Raw genomic sequence first — 26,033 nt, 5'->3', positions numbered from 1 at the left:
GTCCTGGCCAAATCTCAGTTTAGGTCATTACATTCTACCTAGATACATTACTCACTGTCGTTTTAACGAGATATAAGTATATTATTTGCTTTGCCTCTTCAGCTGTTCTGTAGTATTGGGGTGCACTGTTAAGTTCACTCCAGATGTGGCTTAATTTCATCCCAGGCTCAGTGGGTATAAAATAATTCCTACACAGGGCTGGATCTTTCTCCCATTTAAGTCAATGGCAAGTTCACCACTGACTTCACTGGGGAAAGAATCAGAACCGCTCTATTTAAAATTTGAGAACCTTTGGAAAGGAAAAATGTACACGCACATACTCACATCTATTCTCTTCAGGTTCCCCATCACTATGGTATCTGAGCATCTTCCAACAGTGCTTTAAGTGACATGCAAAAACAACGAGCAGTCCTTGTGGCACCTGAGAGATGAACACATTTATTTGGGCGTAAACTTTCGTGGGCTAAAACCCACTTCATCAGATGCATGGAGTGAAAAATACAGTAAGCAGAATATATATTCTAGCACGTGAAAAGATGAGAGTTGCTTACCAAGTGGGGGGTTAGTGCTAACGAGGCCAATTCCATTAGGATGGATGTGGCCCATTCCCAACAGTTGACAAGTAATTACAAAAAGTAATTTTCCCTCTATTGATATTCACCCCTTCTTGTCAACTGTTGGGAATGGCCACATCCACCCTAATTGAATTGGCCTCGTTAGCACTGACCCCCCACTTGGTAAGGCAACTCCCATCTTTTCATGTGCTGTATATTTATACCTGCCTACTGTATTTACCACTCCATGCATCTGATGAAGTGGGTTTTAGCCCACAAAAGTTTATGCCCAAATAAATGTGTTCATCTCTCAGGTGCCACAAGGACTGCTCGTTGTTTTTAAGTGACATGACTGACCTCTATCATGGATAGCTGTTTCCTCCTTTCTTTCTTCCTTTCCTTTCCTTGAGTTTACATGGTTACAAAAATGTCTGGCTTTTGGGTGCTATGATTTTATGAGTAAAAGCAAGTCTTAAGGGATGGGCCTAGCTAATGGAGAAGAAGGTGGTGAGCTTTGCAATGGTTCTTAGACTCTGAAGAATTCATTCCACAGGTCAAGCATTCAATTCATCCTCCATTATCAGTTCAGCTAATGCATTTATATACAAACCCTTAGGGCATGTTTACAGTGCAGCTAGGAACTTGTCTCCCAGCTCAGGAAGACAGACTTGCACTAGTTCTGCTTGAGCTACCATACTAAAAAAATCCGTGTGGACATTGTGGTATAGGTGACGGCCCAGGCTGGTCTCCTTTGAGTAAAAGCCTGAGTCATACTCAGGTGGCTAGCCCATGCCACGGTCCATGCTGCCATGTCCACACTATTTTTAGCATGCTAGCTTGAGCAGATGTAGTGCATCTGTCTACCTGAGCTGGGAGGCAAACTCCCAACTGCAGTGTGGACATATCCTTAGAGATTGGCCCGTACAATTATAATAGTGCAGCATACATCATTGGCATACAATTATATGACATTGTGGCACTCACATATTATGGTGATGAAGGTGGTATAAAGCCTACAGTGGCAGACAAGACAACCACTGAAGTTTGGATCAAAGCCTGGATCAGACATTCACAGCTGGCCCCCAGCTCTGAAAAACAGAGGCCAAACCCGAAGTCTAGTTTCACACCCCTGAATTTTGGGGGCCATTTGGACTCCTATCTGGATTCTTGCTACTACTCAGGCTCATATCAAATAAGACATTGCTTTTTTCCCATGGTGGAAAATGAATCCATCTGAAAGGTATCAAAGAGGGGATGGTTTGGAGAATAGCTGCTGTGAAGCTTTGGAGACCTAAGGGAATTATCTGTTAATAACCAGCAGTGGCCCATCCGAATATTAATCAGCCATGTTTGCACCCCTTTGGGTTTGAATACACCTGCTTTCCTTTGTGGTTGTTTCTCCATTCACACTTGTCTTCTACGATTATCTTTACCCGTGTGATTCCGAATGCTATTTCCCCAGATTTGTGGCAGACGGTGCGAGCATAATTTGTTTCCCCCCCCCCCCCCCCCGTTTATTCAGGAGGCTTGTGGAGCGTGGTCAGACTGCCAAGACTTCTTGTTGGAAAATTTCAACCAAATATAGAAGGTCTGGACAAGAGCTGAATACTTTTCTTTCCCCTGCTGCTGTCTGTGTTTAAGTTTGTCTGCAGCTGCTGGAGTTACACAGAGCCTGAAAGAAAGAGTGACCACTTTTATTTTTTGACTGGGTTGTGAGCCAGTCTTACCACAACGCTATTTTTTTATGGTTTTATAAAGACCATAAGGGGAACCTTTGAAAAACTACTTAGTCATGCAGTAAGGGACCACTGACTTCCTGGACTTTTTCACTCCTCTCTATCTCTCTCTCTCCCTCTCTCTCTCACACACACCCATGTTTAATAGAGATTTATACACCACTTCCTACAACTCAGACCATAAATCCTCGTCAATTATGGTGTGCATTTGATAGGCATTTCCTAGTTGCTTCCAATTACTCACTTGCACAAAACAGGTTTTCCTATCTTTTATACTGAAAACAATTGCAAGGGTAGGTAACTTTCAAATTGATTGCAAAACAGACAGACATCTGTTAAAGCTATTACAGCAGATTTTTATATTTATATATATATCCTACAAAATAGAACATTTGGTGGGATCAACACAGCTATCTAAGTTTTAAAACAACAGTGCATTTTATGGGCAATTAAAAAGAAAAAAGATCTTGACCATGTTTTGGTTTTGGACTGCATTTAGGCGCTAGCCTAAGATTCAAGAGATCTGGGCATAATTCCAAGCCACAGACTTTCTGTGTGACAGTGGGTAAGTCTTGAAGGCCCCTGTTCAGTATAGCACTTTCACACTGGTTTAACTTTAAGCATGTGCTCAAGTCCCATTGATTTGAGCATTGCTAAATATGGGCTTTAAGCGCTCTGTGCCTCAGTTTCCCAACTGCAACTTTCCCAACTTTCTTTCACCTGTTGTCTGTTTTGTTAGGACTGCAGGTTCTTTGAGGCAGCGACTGTGTCTTACTATTGGCCAGTTCCAAACGCCACTGAATTTTACTCTGTTCTATGTAGACTCCTATCTGTTCTCATCACCACAGTAGGATTGCACTAAATTACCTAATTAATATCCGTCTGTCGCATCGGGTACATTCTCTCTATCCTCCTCTCCCCAGGGGGTGAATTGCATGTTTAGGGTAGGGTTTTGTTTTGGTAGGGTTTTGTTTCTGCTTTTGTTCTTGGAATGCACTAGAGACAATATTTTATTACAGTAGGTGGAGAAAGCAACAAGGGAAGAGATTGTTCTAGATTTGATTCTGACAAATAGGAAGGAACCGGTTGAGAATTTGAAGGTGGAAGGGAGCTTGGGTGAAAGCGATCAGAGTTTTTGATTATAATGAATGGTAGGAACACCAGAGTGAAGACAATGGAGAAGAGAAGAGAAAGGAAGAGAAGGAGGCGGGTGGTGGTGGTCGGGGACTCTCTCCTCCGGGGGGCTGAGTCATCTACCTGCCGCCCTGACCGGGAAAACCGAGAAGTCTGTTGCTTGCAGGGGGCTAAGATTCGCGATGTGACGGAGAGACTGCCGAGACTCATCAAGCCCTCGGATCGCTACCCCTTCCTGCTTCTCCATGTGGGCACCAATGATACTGCCAAGAATGACCTTGAGCGGATCACTGCGGACTACGTGGCTCTGGGAAGAAGGATAAAGGAGTTTGAGGCGCAAGTGGTGTTCTCGTCCATCCTCCCCGTGGAAGGAAAAGGCCTAGGTAGGGACCGTCGAATCGTGGACGTCAACGAATGGCTACGCAGGTGGTGTCTGAGAGAAGGCTTTGGATTCTTTGACCATGGGATGGTCTTCCATGAAGGAGGAGTGTTGGGCAGAGACGGGCTTCACCTTACGAAGAGAGGGAAGAGCATCTTTGCGAGCAGGCTGGCTAACCTAGTGAGGAGGGCTTTAAACTAGGTTCACCAGGGGAAGGAGACCAAAGCCCTGAGGTAAGTAGGAAAGCGGGATACCAGGAGAAAGCACAGACAGGAATGTCTGTGAGGGGAGGGCTCCTGCCTCATACTGAGAATGAGGGGCAATCAGCAGGTTATCTCAAGTGCTTATATACGAATGCACAAAGCCTTGGAAACAAGCAGGGAGAACTGGAGGTCCTGGTGATGTCAAGGAATTATGACGTGATTGGAATAACAGAGACTTGGTGGGATAACTCACATGACTGGAGTACTGTCATGGATGGTTATAAACTGTTCAGGAAGGACAGGCAGGGCAGAAAAGGTGGGGGAGTAGCACTGTATGTAAGGGAGCAGTATGACTGCTCAGAGCTCCGGTACGAAACTGCAGAAAAACCTGAGTGTCTCTGGATTAAGTTTAGAAGTGTGAGCAACAAGAGTGATGTAGTGATGGGAGTCTGCTATAGACCACCGGACCAGGGGGATGAGATGGATGAGGCTTTCTTCCGGCAGCTCGCAGAAGCTACTAGATCGCACGCCCTGGTTCTCATGGGTGACTTTAATTTTCCTGATATCTGCTGGGAGAGCAATACAGCGGTGCATAGACAATCCAGGAAGTGTTTGGAAAGCGTAGGGGACAATTTCCTGGTGCAAGTGCTAGAGGAACCAACTAGGGGGGGGAGCTTTTCTTGACCTGCTGCTCACAAACTGGGAAGAATTAGTAGGGGAAGCAAAAGTGGACGGGAATCTGGGAGGCAGTGACCATGAGTTGGTTGAGTTCAGGATCCTGACACAGGGAAGAAAGGTAAGCAGCAGGATATGGACCCTGGACTTCAGGAAAGCAGACTTCGACTCCCCCAGGGAACGGATGGGTAGGATCCCCTGGGGGACTAACATGAAGGGGAAAGGAGTCCAGGAGAGCTGGCTGTATTTCAAGGAATCCCTGTTGAGGTTACAGGGACAAACCATCCCGATTTGTCGAAAGAATAGTAAAATATGGCAGGCGACCAGCTTGGCTTAACGGTGAAATCCTAGCGGATCTTAAACATAAAAAAGAAGCTTACAAGAAGTGGAAGGTTGGACATATGACCAGGGAAGAGTATAAAAATATTGCTCGGGCATGTAGGAATGAAATCAGGAGGGCCAAATCACACCTGGAGCTGCAGCTAGCGAGAGATGTCAAGAGTAACAAGAAGGGTTTCTTCAGGTATGTTGGCAAAAAGAAGAAAGCCAAGGAAAGTGTGGGCCCCTTAATGAATGAGGGAGGCAACCTAGCAACAGAGGATGTGGAAAAAGCTAATGTACTCAATGCTTTTTTGCCTCTGTCTTCACGAACAAGGTCAGCTCCCAGACTGCTGCGCTGGGCATCACAACATGGGGAATAGATGGCCAGCCCTCTGTGGAGAAAGGGGTGGTTAGGCACTATTTAGAAAAGCTGGACGTGCACAAGTCCATGGGGCCGGACGAGTTGCATCCAAGAGTGCTAAAGGAATTGGCAGCTGTGATTGCAGAGCCATTGGCCATTATCTTTGAAAACTCGTGGCGAACGGGGGAAATCCCAGATGACTGGAAAAAGGCTAATGTGGTGCCAATCTTTAAAAAAGGGAAGAAGGAGGATCCTGGGAACTACAGGCCAGTCAGCCTCACCTCAGTCTCCGGGAAAATCATGGAGCAGGTCCTCAAAGAATCAATCCTGAAGCACTTACATGAGAGTAAAGTGATCAGGAACAGTCAGCATGGATTCACCAAGGGAAGGTCATGCCTGACTAATCTAATCGCCTTCTATGATGAGATTACTGGTTCTGTGGATGAAGGGAAAGCAGTGGATGTATTGTTTCTTGACTTTAGCAAAGCTTTTGACACGGTCTCCCACAGTATTCTTGTCAGCAAGTTAAAGAAGTACGGCCTGGATGAATGCACTATAAGGTGGGTAGAAAGTTGGCTAGATTGTCGGGCTCAACGGGTAGTGATCAATGGCTCCATGTCTAGTTGGCAGCCGGTGTCAAGTGGAGTGCCCCAGGGGTCGGTCCTGGGGCCGGTTTTGTTCAATATCTTCATAAATGATCTGGAGGATGGTGTGGATTGCACCCTCAGCAAGTTTGCAGATGACACTAAACTGGGAGGAGAGGCAGATATGCTGGAGGGTAGGGATAGGATACAGAGGGACCTAGACAAATTGGAGGATTGGGCCAAAAGAAATCTGATGAGGTTCAATAAGGATAAGTGCAGGGTCCTGCACTTAGGACGGAAGAACCCAATGCACAGCTACAGACTAGGGACTGAATGGCTAGGCAGCAGTTCTGCGGAAAAGGACCTAGGGGTGACAGTGGACGAGAAGCTGGATATGAGTCAGCAGTGTGCCCTTGTTGCCAAGAAGGCCAATGGCATTTTGGGATGTATAAGTAGGGGCATTGCCAGCAGATCGAGGGACGTGATCGTCCCCCTCTATTCAACATTGGTGAGGCCTCATCTGGAGTACTGTGTCCAGTTTTGGGCCCCACACTACAAGAAGGATGTGGATAAATTGGAGAGAGTCCAGCGAAGGGCAACAAAAATGATTAGGGATCTGGAACACATGAGTTATGAGGAGAGGCTGAGGGAACTGGGATTGTTTAGCCTGCAGAAGAGAAGAATGAGGGGGGATTTAATAGCTGCTTTCAACTACCTGAGAGGTAGTTCCAGAGAGGATGGTTCTAGACTGTTCTCAGTGGTAGAAGGGGACAGGACAAGGAGTAATGGTCTCAAGTTGCAGTGGGGGAGGTTTAGGTTGGATATTAGGAAAAACTTTTTCACTAGGAGGGTGGTGAAACACTGGAATGTGTTACCTAGGGAGGTGGTAGAATCTCCTTCCTTAGAAGTTTTTAAGGTCAGGCTTGACAAAGCCCTGGCTGGGATGATTTAATTGGGGATTGGTCCTGCTTTGAGCAGGGGGTTGCACTAGATGACCTCCTGAGGTCCCTTCCAACCCTGATATTCTATGATTCTATGATTCTATGAAGGCAAACTTTAGCAAACTCAGAGAATTGATAGATAAGATCCTGTGGGAAGCAAGTGGAAAGGGGAAAAAAGAGTCTGGAGAGTTGGCAGTTCTTTGATGAGGCATTATTAAGGGCATACGCATGAGCTATCTCAGTGCATAGGAAGGGCAGGATGTACGGTAAGAGACCATCCTGGCTGAACTAGGAGACCTTCAATGACCTGAAACTCAAAAAAAGAATCATACAAAAATGTGGAAGCGAGGTCAACTTACGAAGGATAAATATATGTAAAAACTCACAAGCATGTAGGGACAAAATTAGAAAGGCCGAGGCACAAAACGGGATTACATTAGCTAGGGACATGAAGAGTAACAAGAAAACATTTTACAAATACATGAAAAGCAACAGGAAGACCAGTGATAGGGCAGGCCCATTCAATGAGGAGGAAAAGGCAATAACAGAAAACGCAGCAGTGGCCAAAGTGATAAGTGCTAGTTTTGTTTCAGTTTTCACCAAAAAGGTTAGCAGTGATCGGATGGCTAACATAGTGACCTTCAGTGTAAATGGGGTAGGATCTGAGGCTATAATGGGGAAAGAACAAATTAAGAATTACTTAGACAAGTTAGATGTCGTCAGGTCAGGAGGGCCTGAAGAAATACATCCTAGAAGATGTAAGAAACTGGTGAAGAGATCTCTGAGCCATTAGAAAAGGAGGACTTGTGGCACCTTAGAGACTAACCAATTTATTAGAGCATAAGCTTTCGTGAGCTACAGCTCACTTCATCAGATGCATATCGTGGAAACTGCAGCAGACTTTATATATACACAGAGAATATGAACCAATACCTCCTCCCACCCCACTGGCCGCTGCAAGCTGCGGTGGCCGGTGAGTGTGGGCAGGCGCCAGGCGGCAGCCGGTTAAGTGTCGCCTCTGCTGCCCACCCGTCTGCCCTTTACATGCCCCCCCTCGCACTGTCCTCTCCCTGCTTTTCCCCTTCACCCCCCCCAGCCCCACAGCCCCGCTGCTCCTCCATGTCCCCCCCGGCGGGGCACGTCCCGCTCCCAGCACTGTGCGAGAACCAGCCCCTGGTCCGAGCGCTCAGCTCACCAACAGCCTGGCCGGCGGGCTCCGTCCTTCCCCCACCGCCTCTGGCTGGGCCCGCGCCCCGGGAAAGCCCAAGACCCTCCGGCCTGGGGCGCTGGCCAGGAGGAGCCACGCCCTGCATGTGCCAAAGCCCCGTACAGCGCTGGCATGGGGAAGCCTCTCTGCCCCTCAGCTAAGCTCTGGAGTGGCGGCGGAGGTGGGGGGGGAAAGCGATTTCCAGCCTGTTCACACCCCAACCCTGCAGGCTCCACAGCAGCCCCCGGGCAGCAGCTTAGCATCCTCTTCTGCCCCCCCTTCCTCCACCCTGGTTCCTGCTCCCAGGGAGCGTGGGGCTGCTCCATCCTGTCCCCTAGACACCCTCCCCTGCTGAGCCGCCTCTCTGGCTGGGTTCGCTGAAGCCCCTGCAGTCCGGTTCCCTGGGCCCTGGTGCACAATGCAGCCTCAGGGCTTAACCCCTTCCTGCCTGCGCTGTGGCCGGGGGACAGGAGGGGGCTGGGTTATGTCGATGGCCATCAGCAGCCTGGATGTGTTAGCTGCCTTTCGACAGGGGGTTGGGGGGAAAGCAGGTCCTGTCCCTTCCTTCCCACACAGTGCTAAAGGGCTGCTGCTGGTCACATTCTGGTATGAACCCTGACAGAAATCTGGGGAGTGGGGGCATGTGACCCTGCGTGGCCCCCCGGCCCCCGATGTGCTGCCTTGGGAACATGCTGTGCCAGGTGTCAGGAGAGGCAGGTCCGTTCTGGGGGCCCAGCCAGGAGTGGAGGGCAGAGAGCCCCGGGCAGGGAGGGTCAGGTCAGTTGATCATCCCCCTTTTTTGAGACAGAGGTGTATGGGAGTGTGTGTATGTCACGTCTCCCCATGTGAACCCTAAAGTCTTAAAGATAGGATGGTAAATAAAAAGAATCTAACTACTTAGCATTTCTTTTTAACAGAGGCTCAGTCTACTTGATGTTAATTTGATGAAAGAACAGGTTCAGGACTTTATGTTAATGTTAGTTAGTTTGTACTGCATAGATTGCTGTTGAACTCACTTGAATACGAGTAATTTTACCATGTGTCCTATATTCAGCGTGGGGAAATATGGTCACCCTATCTATGAGGAAAGATTGAAAAAAAAGCGTTTGTTTAGTCTGGAGAAGAGAAGACTGAGTGAGGACATAACAGTCTTCAAGTACATAAATGGTTGTTATGAAGAGGAGGGCGATAAATCATTCTCCTTGACCACTAAGGACAGGACGAGAAATAATGGGCTTAAATTGCAGCAAGGCATATTTAGGTTAGACATTAGGAAAAATTTCCTAACTGTCAGGGTAGTTAAGCACTAGAATAAATTATCTACGGAGGTTGTGGAATCTCTGTCATTATAGTTTTTTAAGAACAGGTTAGACAACCTCTGTCAGAGATGGTCTAGGTAATACCTAGAATCATAGAAGATTAGGGTTGGAAGAGACTCAGGACCATCTAGTCCAATACCCTGCTCAAAGCCGGACCAACACCAACTAAATCATCCCAGCCAGGGCTTTGTCAAGTCGGGCTTAAAAACCTCTAAGGATGGAAATTTCTCCACCTCCCTAGGTAACCCATTCCAGTGCTTCACCACCCTCCTAGTGAAAAAGTGTTTCCTAATATCCAACCTAGACCTCCCCCACTGCAACTTGAGACCATTGCTTCTTGTTCTGTCATCTGCTACCACTGAGAACAGCCGAGCTCCATCCTCTTTGGACCCCCCTTTCAGGTAGTTGAAGGCTGCTATCAAATCCCCCCTCACTCTTCTCTTCTGAAGACTAAATAATCCCAGTTCCCTCAGCCTCTCCTCGTAAGTCATGTGCCCCAGCCCCCTAATCATTTTCATTTCCCTCTACTGGACTCTCTCCAATTCGTCCACATCCTTTCTGTAGTGGGGGCCCCAAAACTGGACACAATACTCCAGATGTGGCATCACCAGTGCCAAATAGAGGGGAATAATCACTTCCCTCGACCTGCTGACAATGCTCCTACTAATGCAGCCCAATATGCCATTAGCCTTCTTGGCAACAAGGGCACACTGTTGACTCATATCCAGCTTCTCATCCACTGTAATCCCCAGGTCCTTTTCTGCAGAACTGCTGCTTAGCCAGTCGGTCCCTAGTCTGTAGCGGTGCATGGGATTCTTCCGTCTTAAGTGCAGGACTCTGCACTTGTCCTTGTTGAACCTCAGATTTCTTTTGGCCCAATTCTCCAATTTGTCTAGATCACTCTGGACCCTATCCCTACCCTCCGGCATGTCTACCTCTCCCCCCAGCTTAGTGTCATCTGCAAACTTGCTGAGGGCGCAATCCACACCATCCTCCAGATCATTAATGAAGACATTGAACAAAACTGGCCTCAGGACCAACCCTTGGGGCACTCCACTTGATACCGGCTGCCAATTAGACATCAAGCCGTTGATCACTTCCCGTTGAGTCTGACAATCTAGCCAGCTTTCTATTCACCATATAGTCCAGTCATCCAATCCATACTTCTTTAACTTGCTGGCAAGAATATTGCGGGAGACCGTATCAAAAGCTTTGCTAAAGTCAAGGTATATCAAGTCCACCACTTTCCCCATATCCACAGAGTCAGTTATCTCATCATAGAAGACATGTTGACTGTTCCTGATCACCTTCCTCTCCTCCAAGTGCTTCAAAATGGATTTCTTGAGGACCTGCTCCATGATTTTTCCAGGGACAGAGGTAAGGCTGACCAGTCTGTAGTCCTCTAGATTCTCCTTCTTCCCTTCTTTAAAGATGGGCACTATATTTGCCTTTTTGCAGTCATCCAGGTCCTCCCCCCTTTGCCACACGTTTTCAAAGATAATGGCCAATGGCTCTGCAATCGCATCAACCAACTCACTCAGCATCCTTGGATGCATTAGATCTGGACCCATGGACTTGTGCATGTCCAGCTTTTCTAAATAGTCCTGAACCTGTTCTTTCACCACTGAGGGCTGCTCACCTCCTCCCCATACTGTGCTGCCCAGTGCAGCAGTCTGGGAGCTGACCTGGTCTGTGAAGACCGAGGCAAAAAAAGCATCGAGTACTTCAGCTTTGTTGTGCTTATGTCTACACTGCAAAAAAGAAAGAAAGAAAGAAAGAAAGAAAGAAAGAAAGAAAGAAAGAAAGAAAGAAAGAAAGAAAGAAAGAAAGAAAGAAAGAAAGAAAGAAAGAAAGAAAGAAAGAAGAGGTTCATGCCGCTCACACTCCTGTGCTGAAAAGAGCAATGTAGATGTTTGGGCTCAGGCTGGAGCTCAGGGTTTGAAACCCAGCAAGTGGGGAGGGTCTCAGAGCCCAGGCTCCAGCCCAAGCCTGAGCACTTACATGGCTATTTTTAGCCCCATAGCGCTAATTCTGTGAGCCCCATATCAGTTGACCTGGGATCTGAGACTTGATGCCGCAAGTGATTGGTTTACGGTGTGGACGTATCCATTAATTCCGGCAGTAATAAGTGATCCTTTAAGAGCCAGCCCTTTAGCTTTGACTACGTACAGAACAGGTGGAGCAAGCTGCAATTTTCAACCTAAACTGGTCAGAGAAGAAATCCATAAAGAGGTGCATGATTCGGTCCCATGAGAATAAAATAATGTAGGGATTATAAATTGGGGTCCAGATTCTCAGCTGGTATATACCAGCATAGCTCCATTAACTTCAGTTACTTACACCATTTTCACCAGCTGAGGATTGGGCCCACCATGTAGGAATTATAGACACTGCACGCCTTTATGGGGAAAATTATAAACACTATCTGGTCTCCTAGGGAGGATTATAGGCTTGATTCTGCAAGGTGCTCAGCACCATTTCTAGCAATGAGAGCTGAAAGTACTCAGCACCATACAGCTGTCAAATCCTGTAATGGCCTTTGCCACATTAATACATCAGAAAGGCCAATTTGCAGTTATTTGGGATGATTTAAATCTACATTTCCATAGTCTCAAACATTTGGGAATTTATTTGCTTTCCGACACTTATTTTTAAATAACATTTACATTCTCTTTTCTTCTTCAATTAGTTAATAGCCTTAACTCTGGGTTAAAGTTTTTATTTTGCAGGACTTTCATGTTAAGTGTGAGCTTTCAAAGTTTGGCCATTTGAAAATTTACTTCATTAAAAATACTAGTGATCAAATAGGAATTTATTAGTATTTATTGTTTGTGCTGCATTAGTATGTAGAGACCACAACTGAGGTCAGGGCCTCATTTTGTTAGGCACTGTGTATACACACAGTGAGAGAGGGGTTCTCAACTTTCTATAAAAACTCCACGGCCCACTTTTGCCACAATAACTGTATCTGGCTGATGAGTCTTGCCCATATGCTCAGGGTTTAGCTGATCGCCATATTTGGGGTCGGGAAGGAATTTTCCTTCAGGGCACATTGGAAGAGGCCCTGGAGGTTTTTCGCCTTCCTCTGCAGCATGGGGCACGGGTCACTTGCTGGAGGATTCTCTGCTCCTTGAAGTCTTTAAACCATGATTTAAGGACTTCAATAGCACAGATATAGGTGTGAGGTTTTTTGCAGGAGTGGTGGTGAAATTCTGGGGCCTGCGTTGTGCAGGAGGTCAGACTAGATGATCATAATGGTCCCTTCTGATCTAAATATCTATGAATCTGTGAACTGGTTTTCTGCTTATAAAAGCTGGGACTGGCATTAGGGGGTAGCTAGCAGGGCAATTGCCTGGGGCCCCATGCCACAGGGGCCCCCCCAAGAAGCTACTTTGCTCAGGCTTCGGCTTCAGCTTCAGCTTTCTGTCCTAGACCCTAGTGAGTCTAATACTGGCCCTGCTTGGCAGACCCCCTGAAACCTGCTCGCGGCCCTTGTGGGGGCCCTGAACTCCTGTTTGAGAACCACTGCAGTAAAAGACAGTCACTGCAATCTAGACAGACAAAGCAGTCAGAGGGTGAGAGTGAAAACAGAAACACAGAGAGATGACATGGCTTGCCCAAAGCACGAAGCAGGTCAGTGCCAGGGCTGGGACTAGAACCCAAGGCTCTTTCCTATAATTCAAAACTAGCTGAAAAAACGTGGTTCAGATTAAAAATTGTCTGTGTTTGGAGACCAAGTATGGAAAATGTAATCTCAAAGGAGAAAATTTCAGAAAGATATAAGCAAATATAATCAGGGATTTATACTTTAAACTATTTTGTAACCCTAAGGATACCACTCACTACTAGCACCAGTATCTTATCTATCACAGACTTCTATTTAGTGACAGAAAAAACAAAAAAAGATTGCATTCATCTAACTAATAATTTTCCATGAGAAAAAAAAGAACGTTTAAGGGGGAGTGGTGGTGGTGGTGATGGGGCGGGGCTGTGGGGGTGGGGAGGTTTGTTAAAAAGTTCCAAAGACTTCATGAAATGCACAACTGCACTGGATTCTCCAGTTACTTGTGCTGAACATAAAAATCTAAACCTTTCCCAAGAGAACATGCAGATTTTGGGCCTGAGTTTGGTCTCAGATACACATTTGCAACTCCAGCTGAAGCCTTGCAAGCATGTGTTTGAGGATGGAATTTTCACCATGTCGGACCTGATCCAGAACCCATTGCGGTCAACAAATAGATTCCCACTGAGTTCCATGTGCTCACATCAGGACTGGTCATTATTGGATGGCTGTCATCATCAGATAGATTCTGGCAGGGAAAGTAGACTAAAAGTCAGCAAGACTTGGTCTATGACACTGAAAACTTACATAAGAAGAACAGCCGGAAATAATACAAGAGTACAACAAGCAAAGGCATAATTTTTGCCCTCCTTAACAAAAATTGGCATTGATGAGCGTATGCAAGAGAATGTGCTGTTCAACACCGCAGTCTCCATTCCAAAAATACTGGCAACATCTCTCATCTTGATTCTCAACAAATTGATGGATGGTAGCAATTAAGCAGAGTAATGGATGTAATGTGTGGTAACAGCACTCCACACAAGGCTGACTAACAGCACCTCTTCCCTTGTCCCAATTACTCTGGAACCCCATCAGAAATCGAAAGCTGCACATTACAGGAAACATACTCATTTATCTTTCGTGTTCGGAGTAAATGATGTATCCACAGACTTGAAGAAATCAGTGTTTGCCGTTCAGACAGCAACTACAGAATTACAGCCCGATTGAAAGCACACTGAAGCCAATGGAAAGACTTCCATTGACTTCTGTGAGCTTTGAATTAGGGCCTTTCTGTGACTATGATTGTGCCTTCTCTTTTAATAGGCCTTGCCATTTACATATTATGGTGTCCCGGGGGAAGGGAGACCCTCAGAGTGCTGAAATGAAATTCAGATAAATAAGGGACTAGTGCTGTCCTGCCTGACACCCGCTCAGCTCCAGTGAAGTCAGCGACATTGCCAGGGTGCAGAGTGGAATTTAGCCCATAAACTCAAATTTACAAAACACCAAATCAAACCTGGAGATGCTCTGTAAGTGTCCGCTGTTCAGAGGGCAGGTGCTCTGCAAGTTTTAAAAATCACGTCTCTTTAAGGTGGCTCATCTTGGGCACACCCAAAACTTGAGGACTCCAAAATCACTTGGCTTTATAGTTTATAAATACTGCAGAAGTGTTTTAGAGATACAGAGCCAGATTCTGATTCCACGCCCCCCCTCCCCTGCCACACACACATATACACTCACTTTCTCCAACGCTTCGAGTACCCCTGAGATTGCAGAGTAGCAAGAAATCCAGCCACCTCAGGACATCTGTGTTGTGGTGGAAGTAACACAGAGCTGGCCTAGCCATCCCTACAACACTTCCCCACCCGCTTCTGGCTCCAGCATAAGGGATAACGCAGTGGCATGGTCAGATTACCGCTGCACTCTGGTGACCCCAGCCCGTGTAACAGGGCTAATTTCTACCATTATAATCGGCCCTGAGCCACGGCCGCTGCAGAGAAGCCCTGCTCAAGGGACAGACCCAGGAACAAACTGTGACTCAGAGTGACAGTTGCTCCCCTGCTCCCACTTGGCTCTGAGGGGGGAGCACATTACCTCATCCCTTTTGGGGGAGCTGCTCACTGAACTCTGTCCACCCAGATAGCTACTCTGGCTGGCAAGCGGGAGGGCATATCCAGGCCTCTTTCCCACTCCTAGTTCCTCCCCCACCTCGTGTTTTCAGGGCAAAGGAACAGGTGAGTAGCCCTTGATCTCCTCCTCACAGCCAGAGTCACCATCTGAGCAGAACCAAGCAGGGCTTACACCCAGTTCCTCTCCAGCATGGTAGACCAAGGACCATGACAACCTAGCCCTTGGTGTATAGAGATTAGGGAGATCTGCACACTGGATGTTGGAAGAACTGGGTTTTGTCCCCAGCTCTCCCAGAGTCTGTTTCCTCATCTGCAAAGGGCAGGTGACACTTGACTAGCTGACAAGGCTGTTATGGGGATTCATTCATGAATGTTTGGAAGAGGCTTGGAGAGCCTCACAGAAGTGCAAAGCATCCTCCGCATTGGATCAGCAATTGGTGGCAATGTCCTTGCCAATTCCATACATGGGGAGAGGCACAGACACTCTTCTAGCTCCATTTTAATGTCTCTTCCATCTGCTCCAATGATTGAACTAACTGTCTGAAGTCTGGAGCGTTCCCAAAGACCTGAATGGTCCACAATGCCTTTGGGGGGCGGGGGGGGGGAGTATACTTAAGTGACTCTTATTGCTGGCCACATTCTACTCTATTCCCCTTCTTTTAGACAAGTGTCTGTGATATTTTACAACTGGATTGAGTTAGAAGGACTATGTTCTGGCTGGCTGGAGAATTTTTTTAAAATATATTTTAGTCTCTCACACACATGCTTATGTTGGAGAATTTTTGTCTTTTCTTCACCTCACTTTGTTAAAACAAAATGATTGGCAAACTGCACACTAAGCAGTAGAGCTGAGAGCAGGTGCTCTGATGTTCAAAACACTTGGCCTTGTCACCTATGATGGATGCATCAGATATCCTGCCAAGAACCTCTTGCTGCAAACAGGGTGCTGGGGACTTGGAATTCACTGAATTTCAGAGCCAAAGGTATTGGCCCCGAATGCTTCAGGTATCAGCAATTTCCATTTCACATCTCTAGGATAACATAATATTTGTGGTGTGAACTCTGAGAAAAATTTCACCACCAAAACCCCACTGACAAAATTATGCTTCACTCTAGTGAAGCATTCCTTTCCAAGGCAGCACTTACGCACATCCTTCACTTTAAGCATGTGATTAAGTCCCGTGACATTAAAGGTCAGCCCACGTTTAAGTGCTTTCTTAGATTAGGGCCTTTTTGCTGAAGGGTTTTTGGAGCCAGATCCTCAGCTGGTGCAAACTGGCACAGCTCCACTGAAATCAATGGGGCGATGCCAATTCACACCAGCTAATGATCTGGCCCAGTTATACTCCAAACATTCAGCTGTAGACTTCTCAGTGTTCAGACTGTTGCTTACAAAGGGCCTCTATAATTTGAAACTCCGTTATAAAATAAATATAATACTTAGGTATCTTCCTTTTATACCTGGGGTGTTACTCAGGATTACCTTTGGAGTGACTCATTCTCAAATATACGTGATGGGTGATTTCACAGCATTTCCCTTTAATACATGGACATGTCTGCTATAGCCTTTGTTGCAGGTTCTGTTTTGGCTTCCCAAAGGAATACCGTGATTGTTCATTCCATTCTGGATGACAACAGCAACTGGCTGTGGGGTACTGCACATATCTCTAGCTATCCATCTTGGATCCTAAACACAGTCCTAAAACAAAAGGGCCCAGATCCTCAGCAGGTGTAAAGTGATGTGCCTCTATAGAAGGACTAATTAATACCACCAAAAGATTTGAGCCAACAATTTTTTCTAAAAGTTCTCCAGTTTGAAGGAAGAGCGTCAGAATGTCTCTAGTTGTTAAAACTGGGTGTAGTCAGCTAGAAATCCTGGGTTGTATTCCTGGCTCTTCCGCCTACTTGCTGTATAACCTGTGGCAAATAGAGAAACTGAGTCACAGAGAGGGGGCTAGCTGTAAAATGAGTCTAATACTACTTTCGACCTCACAAAAGCTGAGAATTAATTAATGTAATATGCATTGAAATCTCTGAATGAAACTTGCTAGGTAAATACAAAGTATCTTTATTAATAAACAAATTAGGGACCCTCTAAATCTAAGTTCTTCTATTCCCATGTTATGATTATATATAGCCATGCACCTAATAGATGTGTGATCAGTAAAACCACCATTGAAACCTTTTTTAAAGATATTGTCCAATTTATCTTTCCCTCTCTCCTCCTAACAACAGTCAGTCCGCTTAATGATCCACAGATATTTTGGCTCTGATATGCTGTTTAAATGCATTTCTCCATACATCCAGAGCTTTCTCTAGGGATAGGTGTTGTGAAAACTCCTTGCAATCTTCATTTTGTTTTTCATTTTAAATATTACAGGATGGCAAAGGCTAAAGGACTTTCAAAAGCCTGACGTCAACCAGTGGGGATCTGAGCTGCACTTGGGTGGAACTTGGACTTTTTGACTCACTGAAAAGGTATTTGTAATATATTGGAGAGATAGTAAATGCCTACATAAATAAATAAATAAAAACATAAAACTGAGAGAGACTTTTCAAGGATGGACTAAGAGCAGACCCAAAAGCCTTTAGCCAAAATACAAACTCAGCCTGACCCAAACTTTTTTTTTTTTTTTTTTTAAGCTTAGAATAATTTGGATGGCTTTCACCTGCCTGCGCTCTCAGTATTGTTCAGGTTCGTGGCCCTCTGCCCTTCCTTTTTCCGGCTAGAACGAGAAGTAAATAGTTTTAGTCCAGGCTCAGTGGTTTTGTTTAGCATCTAAAAATTGCAGATGCTTTTCCAAATGGAACCTTCTCTGGTGCACTCGTTGCTAGCTAGTACGTTTCTGACACAGGGCTCTAACATGTCGTTGCCCCTTGTGTTAAAAGCAGGCAAGCAGCAAAATATTCACATGGAAAATCAATCTCTATGACTCTGTCTTAATCAAAGGCCCTGCACCTTGTTTAGTCCTTTAGATTTGCACAAAGTGGCTGTAACATTTATGTACCCACTGCTACCATTCCGATTTACACCTTTTACACCCCGTTTGCACCGGGGTAAATGACGACAAGAGGGGCAAGGTGGCACCTTAAAGTGAGTGTAAAGATTCTTCAGGCCCCTAGCTGACATAGCTATGCCAGCAAAAGCCCTAATGCAGATGCAGTTATCTTAGCAAAGTCCCTTTGCCAATCTAGCCTCTTTCCGTTCAGGAATGGGAGGGAATAAGCTATGCACTATAAGCTGATTCACCACAAAGGGGGCTTGTCAGTATAGCGCTACCTTTTCTAGGGGAGCCCGATCTACATTACAGGCTTGATTCTGATTTACACTAAGGCCCCTTTACTTCATTCGGGCAGCAAAAAGGGGCCTTAAAGTGGGCATAAACTGCATTTACCCACCCAATGCAAGGCCCTTTACACTGCCAGAGTGGTGGAAAGGGGCTTAGGCATGGTCTACAGAGTTTTTGAACCAGTATAAATATTTCAGTGACGGGCTGTGATTTTTTTTTAACTGGAATAATGATGCCCATAAAACCCCTAGTGTGGACATAGGTATAGCATGTTTACACCAATATAGCTGATCCCTCTTCCTATGCTGGTATAGTTACAGTGGTCCAGCCTTTGTGCGTATCCAAGCCCTGAGTGTAAGTGAGAATCAGGCCATCTCTGGTTCCAAACTGGATAGGGTTTGGAGGGAAATTTTGCTAATGCAAAGCAAGACAAAAAGGCCCCTCTGTGGTAAGCTGCAGAAAGCCTGTCATGCCACATCCCACAATGTGAAAGAAATACTGGGGTGGGGGGATTAATGTCTTTCCATTTTATTCTCTGGTAAATTTGACAGGCTGACCTGCAGGGGCAGATTTTTGGCAGCCCTGTGCAGGCCGGCAAGAGGAATGAGAGAGAGCAAGAATTTCTTCTACGCTTTGTGCCTATACTCAGGGGCCGGTCATAGTTGATACAGGGAAGTAGAGCTGACCAAATAACCGATTACTCTGTTAGGGGGCTGAGACACAAGAACAGGGAGGAAAAAACTCGTGACAAGTCAACCTGAAATGGAAATGTTTCCGTTATTCTCGCCACAAGAAACCAAAACATTTTCATTTCAGTCTGGAAGAAATATTTCATTTAGTTTTGGGATGTGAACCCTTTTTTCTTGAATTACATCTAGCTGCATAGCACAACGAACTCTTGTTTTGAAACAAAACGTTGAAAGGTTTCCTTTTCAAAATGGCAAAATGAAAAAATTGGGGTTTGGGCGGGGGGGGGGGGGGGTGTTTTGTTTTTAAGTTCCACAGCATAGCATGATAAAAAGCCAGCACCGTATGTAACAGACTCTGTTACAGAGGAAGCAAGTGTAATTTTGTCTTCAGTTTGTTACAGGCCTCTCACACCAACACTCCAGCCTGCTCCCGCACAATGAACACTGCTAGCTGCTGTGGCTTTGTCCTCAGGCTGTGCATTGACCCCCGCTACACCCTCCAAGACCTCACCTGGGAAAAGAACGGCATTCAAGGCTAAAGCTGCCATGCTGTCCTTAGCTCACCCCAGCGCACTGTTCCAGCCTCGAGTTTAGTGGCAGTGTAATGAACGCCCATGCAGCACCAGAATGGGAGTCGGAGACTGAAACTTGATCCCTTGCTCCGGTCGCTCAGGGAGTGTGGTGAAGACAGTGAGTCCAGCACTTTGGATAAAGCAGTGCAGGGACACTCCTGAGAGCCTAAGGGCAGCATCAGGAGGCAAGGGAGTCATTAGCAAACAAGCTGCTGCTGGCGGCAGTGGGCTATGATGTCAATGAAACCCTCCCAAGGCCCGGAGTGCTTTCTGGAAAGAGAGTCTACCAGTCACCTTTCAGCACTGAGTAGGTAAGGGCCAGATTCTCCAAGGCACGAGCAATGCACACAGGGGCCTAGCAGGATTTCCCAAAGCTCCTACACAGGTTAAGTGACGAGCTCCCATTGATTTCAATTAAACTGGGAAAAAATTGACTAGCTCCACTTGGAAACAATCCTGCCCTGTCCATAAAATAACACCATTCTATAGAACAGCTGTAAGGCACAGGACAGTAGAGCAGAGCGGGATTCAGGTTAGCCACCTTTGCTTCTCCCTGGATAATGATGATGGAGCACGTGTCTTTTTAACACTTACATAGTTATACTGACAAAGGTAAGTACATGATTTAAATTATTAATTATTATTTTATTACGGTTGCACATAGGGGCCCCCATCATGGATTGGTGCCCCATGGTGTTAAGTGCTGTACAAACATGAGACCCGGTTCCTAAGAGCTTACAATCTGAGTAATATTAGAGTACTATTTACGTAATATTGGGCTCCACTGAAAATCCCCACTATGGCTATTAAATGGGAACGGTGTGTTCAATGGATAAGATTACATTTTCTTTTTAAATACTTTGGAACCGATCCTTTTCTCAGATACACTGGTGTAAATCAGGAGAAACTCCACCGAAGTCAATGGAGTTACAGTGGTGTAGAAATTACTTGAGAGGACAATCAGGTCTCTTTTTTATGTGTGGTCTTTCTTCATAGACCAGATAATCAGTTTCTGAGTTCTGCGTTAAGGAATGTCGGGGTATAACTTACAGCATTTCATTTTAGAATGTCCTTTTTCACATCCTAGTCAGTCTCAGGAGAGACGTGGTCACAGTATCTTGGCTTGGCAGACTGCAGAACTTCACAGTGGGAATTGCAATAAACCATATTTAAATACAAACTGAAAATAAAAATGGTGGCTGTGTGTTTCAGCCAATTTTGACACTTTGGGGCATATCCTCACACTGTGTAGTTGTCATGATGGCAGGCACTCGAGCTAAAGCAAAAAGAAACTAAGGGGAAAAATACTGAACAAGTAAAGAAGGGCCAGATCATAGTCCCATTGAAAGCAACAGCAACACATCCATTATTCATCCCAGTAGATGTGGAATCTGACCCGTGATGTGTTGTTTGAATGCCTGGATTTGTACTAAAGATTGTTTGCTGCTTGTACATAATAGATCTGTTTTCATCAATATCATTATTTCTATTACCGTAATGCCTGGAACCCCACTACATTAGGTGCTGTACAAAGTAAGAGACTGTCCCTACCCTGAAGAGCTTACAATTCAAATAGACAAGGGCTGTGTGACTGGAAGAATCATTATCCCTATTTATCGATGGAGAACTGAAGCACAGAGAGATTAAATGATTACCCCAGGGTCATACAGGAACTGTGTGGCAGAGCTAAGACTCAAACCCGTATCTGCTGAGTCCCCTTCCAGTGCCTTAGCTCCAGACATCCTTCCTTCCACGGCCCACGTTAACAAATGATTGGTTTGGCTTTTCCTTAGTTCATGCAGGGAGAACCTCTCATCTCAGCTGGGGCAATATTACTAATTAGCACCTTGTACAGGAAATCCAGTTCTGTTTGACAGGCTCCACACCTAATACCTACAATGTCATTCTGTATTTACAGGATGTTTTTGTTTACATAAACAGCACTTCCCTGTGTAGTCCTAAACTGGGCTGATGCATTTGCCCAAATATGGACTGTCTGGGATACGCTCCCCAGCTGAGATGAGAAGTCGCTCATTTCATTTCACTTAGGCCAGGCAGCGGAATAGGGGTTTCCAGTTACACTACTGTTTACAGTCATTGGTGTTGCAACATTGGGAATGAAAGCTCGTGGCAAGGGAGTCATTCGGGCTGCCCAGCCTGAGTGGGAAACATGATCAGAGACGTGAAAGTTTAGTTCTTCCTTCCTCACGCCTCCCATTCTGAGTTTCTATCTCATGGTCCATAAAATACAAGCTCAGATGGAAAACATTCCCGCTGCCTCTGGGGATGCTTGGAAGGCTGTCAAGAGCTCCAGGCCAATAGCAATGCTCTTGCTGCTAGCCAATAACAAGCCAGGCTGCTATGTAAGAGGTAAGACTCAGTGTCCCAAACTACACACAGGGGACGGAAAAACCTGGTTTCAGCTCATTGAATATTGGATGAGCTCAAAGTACACATTGATTTTGTGATGTGTCCATACTCATGCCTGCTTAATTAACACAGGAAGTTGTGTGCCTTAAACAATTAAATGGCGTTCAGTGCCTGTGGATTTCAGAGCAGCAGGAATGCTGTCCAGAATCCATATCTACTTAAATCAAATCAGAGGCATGGATAATTGGAGGAATCAGACTGTGAACATAAGATCATAAGAATACTTGAATGAGTAAGTGATTCATGTGCGTGATCATTCCTTAGCTGTGGAAGGCCCCAGTACAATTGTTTATTTATTTTAAATTGGAGACTTGCATTTCCTTCCTTTGCATGCTGCTAAAAGGAGTGCTAAAGATGACAGAGATGGGTTTAGGGATCAGGATCCACATTCACATTCCAAATTCAAAAAAAATCTGGATTTGTTTGGATCCAGGTGTTCTTTGTTTGTTTGGGGGTTTTTTTGGCCCATCTCCAGAACAGCCTATATTACACCTGTGATGCCACAATTAAGCCTATTCCAAGTCAATCAACTTCTTTGTGAAACTCAGAAAAAATCATGTATCAAAACCACGCAAATGGTTTGAGTAGTTTTCATGCCGGACCCCTCAAAGCTTTCACTTAAAACTGAGCCCAGGTTTGCTCAAAGTATCAGCCAACTTTTTAAAACATTTCTCGTGCTGCTGAGTCTGGAGTGAATTACGAGCAGGTGAGTGTCACAGGGCTTTGCAGAGTCTCGGGTCAAACCTGTTTAAAGAAGACTTGTTGCTGTGCAAGTGCATGAAGTAACTATACATAGACTATACGAGTACTTTTCTTGATACACGTGCATCAATCTGCTGAAAGTCTGCTCATTTATTATTCCGCTGTGAAGAGGAGAAAAGGATTTTGATTTTTCAATTCATACTTCGGCCAATTATTTTCTAAATGCAAAGTACAACTGCACATGAAGCCAAGCAACACATTTTACACACAACACTCCTCCTGCCCTTAGGCACCACCCAGAGCTGTTGAAATACACGCTCAGCCATAGGCAGCATGCTCTCACGTCTGCAGCACACACTCACACCCTCCTTCAAACACAATGCATCCCATCTCATCCTCATATATACATTATGATAGGCCAGATCCTCAGCTGGTGTAAATTGACTTCAATGGAATGAAGGCAATTTACGTCAGCTGAGGATGCAATGTCCGTTCGTGCTATACTCCCTGTTACTCATAATCATTCATGCTGTAGAGGAAATCAAGCCAAACTGTATAGACCTTTTCTATATTTCAGATATGCAACATCTTTCTTGGGTTTCCCTCCTCCGGCCAATTCCTTTAATGTATTCACTTGTCCCATGAATGTATTTGCTCTTGTTAATACCCTAGGACCCTGTGTCCGATTCTTCTCCATGTACTGCTGGATAGAGGAGGCCCATGGGGACACACTGGTAAGGGTGAGTGTCAGAAATTCACTTATTTCAAATAAATCAACCGACTAGTTATTAGGGAAGGTTTTGGAAAGTATGAGGATGATGCGGACTCAATATTGCTCATTCTTTTTTCTCTTACTCCTTCTCACGTTGTTGTGTTAGTTTGAGTCATTTCTCTGTGGTTCAAAGGGCTGTTTGTTTTATGCCTCAGCTGTCCTGTGAAGCGTGCTGTCTTTAAAGATGTTCTCTGCTTTTACTGCTGAAATCTAATTGCGTCTCTCTGGGCTTTAAAAAGAAAAATACAGTGTGACACTATGTCTTAATTCCAGGAAAAACTGATGCTGTACTGAGGGTGCTACTCTGTTTTCTCTCTGTGTCTCAGATCCAAAAGCAAAATGTTCCTTCCCTCTACCAAATAATGATATTTTTCTGCTTTTTGGAATGCCAGTTTCATTGAGCTAGCTGGTTCCCATCACCTCATTACCAGAAACGTTTGAGCTCTACAGTTCAGTTCTGAACAGCCACAAGGTCCCTGGCTTGCTTGGACCCAGGGTTTTGCTTTGGGGCCTTCTTTGCCTTTACAGCTCACCACTAAATAGCCAAGGAGAGTAATGGCCTTATACAGCTAGCCCTCAAGTGTTACCCCAGATAGAGCCCCCTCGCGGGGCCGGGGGGGGGGGGGGGGAGAACATTGTTGCGACTAGGTACTGAAAGATACCAAACTAAAATGACTCAATTGTGTTCCCCAGAGGTGCAGGCCACCAATTGATGGATACTGCCTGGCAAACACAGTTGGCCATGCTCTAGTCATAAGGTAAATGGCAGTATAGTCATGGGGAGGAGATCATTTTGAATCCGAGTGCAACGTTAATTGGAAAGGTCTAATATCCTTTTTGGTGAAGGGTGCTACAGTAGTGACAGTCAATGGCCTTGGTCTGCATCCTGATATTATGGGGTAATAAATTCTCCAGCCCTCGGGGTTATTAAATCAGTTTCAAATGCCTTTCTAAAAGATATACTCAAGTTCAGCCCCAAGTTATTGACCTGGATGTGGGGATCACTGGCTGAAATTCTATGGCATGGGTTATACAATCATAATGGTGCCACCTGGCCTTAAAATCTGTGAACGCACGAAAAATTCAGAAAGGTAATGAAAAAACTCCTGCATGGCCCAGTTCAGAAGAAAAACAAGATCATTAGAGTCAGCTCGGCATGCTGGCAAAGTCTAAGCTTCAAGGAATGCAGGTGGGACAGGAAAAAGAAGTAATTTAAGCTCGTAAAGGAAAGGAAATGCAAAAAATATTCTGTAATTTCCTAAAGCACATTTTTGGACTGGTGTCATAGTCCTGCACGCAGTAAAGATTCTGTTTGCTGGTAACAAATAATGGGAAAGCGGATATCTTCCAGTGCTGTCAAGTGCAGTTCGGGTGGGAATCTCAAAAGCCCTTGAGGCAATTATCAGCACAGGATTTCCAGAAGTTTTTAAAAATCTCCTCTATGACTTTTCTTTTTTTCTTGCTCTTCCATCCAGCATCACAAATGAAGCCCTTGGTTAGAATAGTGCCGTGGTCTTTGAGGGAAGAAGCAGGTATATCAGCTGCTTTGGCGGATTAGAAGGGGAACTGACAGTGAAGGGAGACCCTTTCTAACTCAGAAATGGGTTCTCTCTGTTAAAAAGGGCAACATGCCCTTTGTGTACCATCGAGCTAGCGTGCTAAAAATAATAGCCGAGGTGCAACCGGGAGACGCGGGAGGATCTAGCTGCCCCGAGGACAAACCTTGCTGGACTCCAGGGGTGTGTACTTGGAGAGCTAGTCTGAGCTCCTGCTCCCACAGCTACACGACAATGAGATGAGACAAGCTCGATGAGAGCTAGGACAAGTATGCCTCCTCAAGCTGGGAATCATACCCCCAGCTGCACGTGTAGACATACCCTTATATCCACGCTGCGGTAATTTCAACCTTGTCTTATAGCTGTGAAAGAAAGGCCGAGCCAAAGAGGTGGAAGAGTGTAGTCTAGGACACCTTTGAGCTATTTTGCATATAAAAGACCAAGACAAAACTATGCATAATGAGGGTCTGTAAATAGTTGCACAAATATATCGATGCAATGCTTAGGCAAGCAGTCCTTGTGAAAGCTCAGCATTGTTGCGCTGGACGCATCCTCCACATGATAGAGCACCAGTCATCCAACAAAAATGTTCTATGGTAAATTTTAATAGGCAAAAGAACAAAGATCAAGCCACCAACCGAGAAATCAACATCAGGGCAAGCCACAGTAGCAAACAAATCATTTTGCAAGCCAAAGTAACATCTGGGGCAGAGTGTTTTGAAACAAGATGCATTGACCAAAATCAGATAAGACTTTGTCAGAAAAAGGAACAAGAGTTAGAAGCGCGACTAGCAAACGTCACAGGATTTCCCTGCCTGACACCTGAAAAAGTCTGAAATCCAAGAACTGGATTCTTTAATCACCTATCAAAATATCTTGTTAAACTGGTATGAACGGACACGAACCTTGTTAAACCT

The sequence above is a fragment of the Lepidochelys kempii genome, chromosome 5, assembly GCF_965140265.1.
Source record: "Lepidochelys kempii isolate rLepKem1 chromosome 5, rLepKem1.hap2, whole genome shotgun sequence".
In the NCBI taxonomy this organism is placed as follows: Eukaryota; Metazoa; Chordata; order Testudines; family Cheloniidae; genus Lepidochelys; species Lepidochelys kempii.
Note: the sequence above shows the minus strand (reverse complement) of the source record.